Source organism: Schistocerca nitens, chromosome 7, assembly GCF_023898315.1.
Source record: "Schistocerca nitens isolate TAMUIC-IGC-003100 chromosome 7, iqSchNite1.1, whole genome shotgun sequence".
Taxonomy (NCBI): domain Eukaryota; kingdom Metazoa; phylum Arthropoda; class Insecta; order Orthoptera; family Acrididae; genus Schistocerca; species Schistocerca nitens.
Window position 1 is genome coordinate 193,420,102 of NC_064620.1, and position 5,672 is coordinate 193,425,773.

The following is a 5,672-nucleotide window of genomic DNA, read 5'->3' on the forward strand; positions in this document are numbered from 1 at the left end:
TGCCTCAAACGTACTTTAAAAATCGTGATCCCATAGCAAACATCATTCAAAGCTCTCATAGTATCACAATGGTTCTGAAAAAATATGAACAGTTCACAAAGTACAGACTAAATACAATTTCGTAAGTGTGAAGTTACCCAACTGTGTAAATGCGTAAACATGTGTCACTGATGTAGTAAAGAAAAAGTTTATCTCTCAGTTCAATGATCAGATAGCTGTGTAATTTGTGTGTTAGATAAATATGGTAATGACGTGTAAAGTTGTATAAGCAAATACCATATTAGCTAGGGCTCCTTGTGCTTGCCAAACACATGATACACAAAGTAAGCATGTACCCCCCTGAGGATTAATGTAATTATACCCTCAGGTGTTACAGATTACAGCAGTGGAATGAAATGTATCACGGAAAACCTTTGTATCATTGTACTCCAAATATCTTTAAAAATAAATACTTTAAGTACAAAATTAATTACTCAAATACGTGTACTGTAGCGCTAAACTGTGCGTCATTTTGTAAGATAATTCTGTGGAAGTCTCGTAGTTATCGTCTTCCGAAAGCTAGGTTCTGCAGAAGTCAATGTACTTACCTCATGATAAACAAAAGTGAAATGCTTTGCGTATAGATATCGTAGTTATTACGCTTATTGCCGTGATGACGAAAGTACTGTACAGTAACGTATTGTTGTGCCACGAAAAAGGCTGTCTCATTGTTGCTATACCACAAATGTTACTACTAAAACATGTTTTACTTTCCAGAATAATTCAGAAAAAACTGTGCAGATATAAAGCAGATACAGCACAAAAGCAACAATGTAAATTGTGTCACACATTAGTATCGTCATGATATAATTGTGTAGCTGTCAAAGAAACCAAGTGCTAAGTCATCTTTAATCCCACAGAAAGTACTTCAAATAAAGAATGTCTTTTCAAGTAAACCAAAATGTTGCATGAAACTCTCATTAGCAGTGCCGGTATATGTTCTAAGTATGTGAGCCTTATAGTCATTACGTAATCGTGCAACTAACAAGCAAGAATGTACACACACAATAACACTGTGTCGTCTGTTCACAATAACAATGCATTCGTAATTTCTGTTTAAATAAGTTCTCTTGGTCCTTGATTGGATATTTAACTTCAAACATTGTTGCATGTTAACAGGCTTAATTCTGACAAAGCATACTAGAAATGTGAAGTGAAATGTTTTATGGCAAAGACAAAGTTAAAAAGCAGATTATCTTTCAATAAACGGTTTTACATGTGAAATGTGGTGTAAATCTTTACTCTTCCTAGTACACAGACTTTCAACTGTAAAGCAATTGTCATGTTTTATACGTCGGTAAGGAATGCTAAATCTTTTCTCAAGGTTAGCGTCTGTGTTATTTTTCTCTGAGCCAGCCGGCGCAGGTGGCTGCCTGCGGTGCGAGTCATTGTCTGTTCTTTTGTTGGCGCACGTCGTTATTGGGATTAGGAGACCTAACTTCTACAAATTCGCCTTGCCGAGAGGGCCCAGCTCTGTTAGAATCCCGCCAGTTCTGATGAAATTCAGGTCTGTCGTTATGATTATCTTGTCTGTCGTCATGTCGGTAGTTTACATAGTTTCTTGTTTGTCGGTCATGTGGTGGAGAATTTCTTCCTGAATCGTAACTGCGCGCTGAACTGTTGCGTCTGAAAGTATTCTGTCTCCCTTGATAATAATAGTTCTGGTTACCATATTGCCTGTTTCTATGATTGTTTCTGTCACATTCATTACTTCGGAAATGCGATCTTTCTCTGTAACTATTATTACTCTGCCAGTGGTTGTCATATGGGAGGTGTCTGTTTTGGTCACGATTTGCGTTATAAGAATAGCCTTGTCGTGTCCAGTTATTGTTTCTGTCGTCACGGAATTGTGACAGATGTGACCTGTAGTGATTGTTTTCCTGTTTTCGCATCCGGCGACTGGCTGTGTCAATTTCTAATTCTTGTAGGAGTCCCTGAAAAGCTTCAATGTCGTCTTTGCAACGTCCTGCCGAAATAATATGTCGTAAAAGTTCAGGCAATTTGATTAAGCAAATGCGGATGAGTTCTGAGGGGCTGTATGGGTTTGACAGGTACTGATTCTTGTGCTACATTTCTTCAAAATATTTCACAAGACTGGAAAATTCAGATTGTTCAAAGTGTTTCATCATCATGATGCCATGTTTTACTCGGTCTTGTGTAGCTTGAGACCAATATGCTGAGAGGAAGGCATGGTAAAATTCTCCTTCACTGTGACAATCGTGAATGACCGATCGCATTCTTACAGCTGGTTCATTCTCTAAGTAGCCACACATAAATTCTAATCTGTGTTCTAACGACCAGTTGGGAGGAAAACAATGAGAGAATTGATGGAGCCGTGCTTGCGGATGAATGTCGTTGCCAGAATTCTTAAATGTTTTGAATTTACGTGTAGTAATGAACAGCTTATAGTCAAAATCATCATGTCGGCGAGTCGCATATCGGTCATTGTTAGGTCGTGTCGGCCGTTCCATCTCAAAATTCGGTGCACATTGCCAATTTCTTTCATAACTTCCGAAATGCCCTGTGTTATTATTTTGCGGCTTTTCCGTATTTCTAAGTCCCTCTTCCCGTGTTGGAGCGCGAGTGTCCTCTGAAATATGTAATTTTTGTATTATTTGTGCCAACTGATCTTGTACTTCCCGGATTTCTCTTTTGTACTGTATATTGATTTGATTTTGATTGAATTTCCTAATTTGTTCGCACTCTTCTGTGTCATTAAAGACTACCGGTTTTGTGTCATTCAGATTATCATCTATACCTTCGTAGATAAATTAGTGAACTGATCCGAAAGTTCGGCTACCGTCTCCGATAGTGTACATATTTCCTCAGTGTGTTTTCCTGAACCAAGTTTCAGAGTATATACTGTGTCCTTTAAGTTTTCCTGAGTTTTTGCAAGTTGCGTAACCGAATCGGTAGATGCAACTGAGTCAAATTTAGCTTGCAAGGTCTCATGATTTTCATGAACAATAGTTTGCAGTTCTTTTATGGCTGCTTCGTGATTCTGTAATGCATTTTCATGCCGCGAAAAAAATCGGTTGAAAATGCTCAAAAATTTGTGTTTTTACATCATTACAGGCTTTTTGACATTTCGATTCAATGTTATGTAACTCAGTAGTTAAATCTTCACGTGTTTGTTCAAGAGTTTGTTCCAATGAGTCTAACTTTTGAAGCTGTTGCTGTGTTTGTTTCTGATTTTGTTCCATTGTGTCTAACGTTTGAAGATTTTGTTCCATTATGTCTAACTTTTGAAGCTTTTGTCCCATTTGTTGCATTAACTGTAATAACAATGCACTGTTGTCTGAAACATTCACATTTTGACAAGCGGAAAATGTGTCTTGACTCATTTGAGAAAACGGTGAGAACCCAAAACCTGAGTCTACAGTATTTGAAATATTGTGTTATGACATTCCCGATTCCTGAGGCGAGCTGTTGCCGACCGATCGATCGATAATGCTTCCCTGTTCTCTACCTGTTTCACTGTCTACACCATTACTTGCCGCCCGCTCCATTTCCCTATGCACAGTTACCAAATGACTACTTTGAATGTCTGTTAATTCACTACACAGTGGTGCTGGCAAGCTATGCTCGTCGTCACTATTATTTCTCAGTTTACTTTGGAGCCTAGTGTTACGTTTTTCACACGCCATTATTGTCACAATATTTCACACGATAACACACAAAAGCACAATTTGAAGAGCAAAAATAAGAGAACACATTAACATAACACTGAAAATAATATCTAGTTAATTGCAGCTGCAAAATACTTGGTGCAAATCTACATGCATACCACAACTGTTTTACTGTACAACAATGAAAGACTGCAACTGCAAAGGAGATTTTCTCTACAATTACGAGCTAGCAATAAACAAAAGCTACACTAATTACAAGAAAAAATCAGAAGATTCCAGTGAGGTATCCTCGGCTAAGGGTCACCATATGAAACGTCCCCTTAGAAAAATTGTACATAACTGTGCTTAAACTGACACACAATATTTTTTAGCGCAACGCAATCTGACTTTCAAAATTCCCTACAAAAGAATGGCCCTGACTAACATTAAACTATACCTTTCACAAATCACTTACCTCACCAAAATCTTGGTTACTCGAACTACTGCAATGCAGCAAGCGCCACTACTGGCAGCTAAATAAAAGATTCAGACTACTGAAGGTACTAACTACTGATAGGCATAGTTAGCAAATTAAAGATTATAATAGAGAACAAACAATGTATTTACCTTAATAGTGTTGAAAGATCATAATATCCATAGTTCATAACATCCATTCTTACAAATATCAAAACTCCGCCATTTCTCTCCCCACATCCACCACTGCTGGCGGCTCACCTCCAACTGCGCAATGCTACGCGCTGTTCACATCCAGCTGCCGCTGCCCAACACTACAATGGCAGACAACAATGCAAACTAGCCACAGACTGCACACAGCACAGCCAGTGATTTTCATACAGAGCGCTACGTAACGTTGCCAATAAGAAAACATAAACAGTCTACTTACACTGTTAAATGCAGAGGAGAGAGCGTATGGCTGGAAAGAATACACTGAAGGCAGGACTTTTCTGATGATGTGATAGGAGAAGAAACAGGAGCCGATATAGAAGACATTAGAACCATGATTTGTAAGAGGTCTGGAAGACTTAAAATCAAATAAGGAAGAAAGGATACAAAAGATTCCACCGAAATTATTAAAACAGTTGGGGAAAGTGGCAAGAAAACGACGACTCAAAAAAATGGCTCTGAGCACTATGGTACTTAACATCTGTGGTCATCAGTCCCCTAGAACTTAGAACTACTCAAACCTAACTAACGTAGGGACATCACACACATCCATGCCCGAGGCAGGATTCGAACCTGCGACTGTGGCGGTCGTTCGGTTCCAGACTGAAGCGCCTAGAACCGCTCGGCCACACGGGCCTGCACGACGATTCACGTTTGAGTTTAGAATGTATGAAACTGGAGGTATACTATCAGACTTCTGGGAAAACATCATTCACACAATTTCGAAGATGGAAAGAGCCCTCATGCAAGAATTACCGCACAGTCAGCTTAACAGCTCTTTCATCAAAGTTGCTGACAAGACTAATGCGCAGAAAAAGGGGAAGGAGAAGTGAGAATTTATTAGACGACGATCAGCTTCGTTTTAGGAAAGGTAATGGCATCAGAGAGGCAATTCTGACGTTGTAGTTGCTAATGGATACAAGACTGAAGAAAAATCTAGACGCGTTAAGCGGGAACGTAGTTCAAACCTGGTTCCGAGGACGTTGTGTAAAAAGCGATCAACAATGTAAAATGGTGCAAGATGTTAGAATGCTGAGAAAAATAGAGGTATGCTATAGGGAAAGGTAGGATATATACAATATGTAGAATTACAAGAGGGAAGAACAAGAGTGGAGAACGATGTATGAAGTGCACGCATTAAAAAGGGTGTAAGACAGGGATGTAGTCTTTCGCTCATACTATTCAATCCATACATCGAAGAAGCAATGACGGAAAATAAAGAAAGGGTCAATTAAAGGTGAAATGATGTCAATGACAAGATTTGCTGCTGCCGTTGCTGTCCTCAGTGAATGTGAAAAAGAAGTAAAGGATCTGCTGAACGGAATGAACAAATTAATGAGC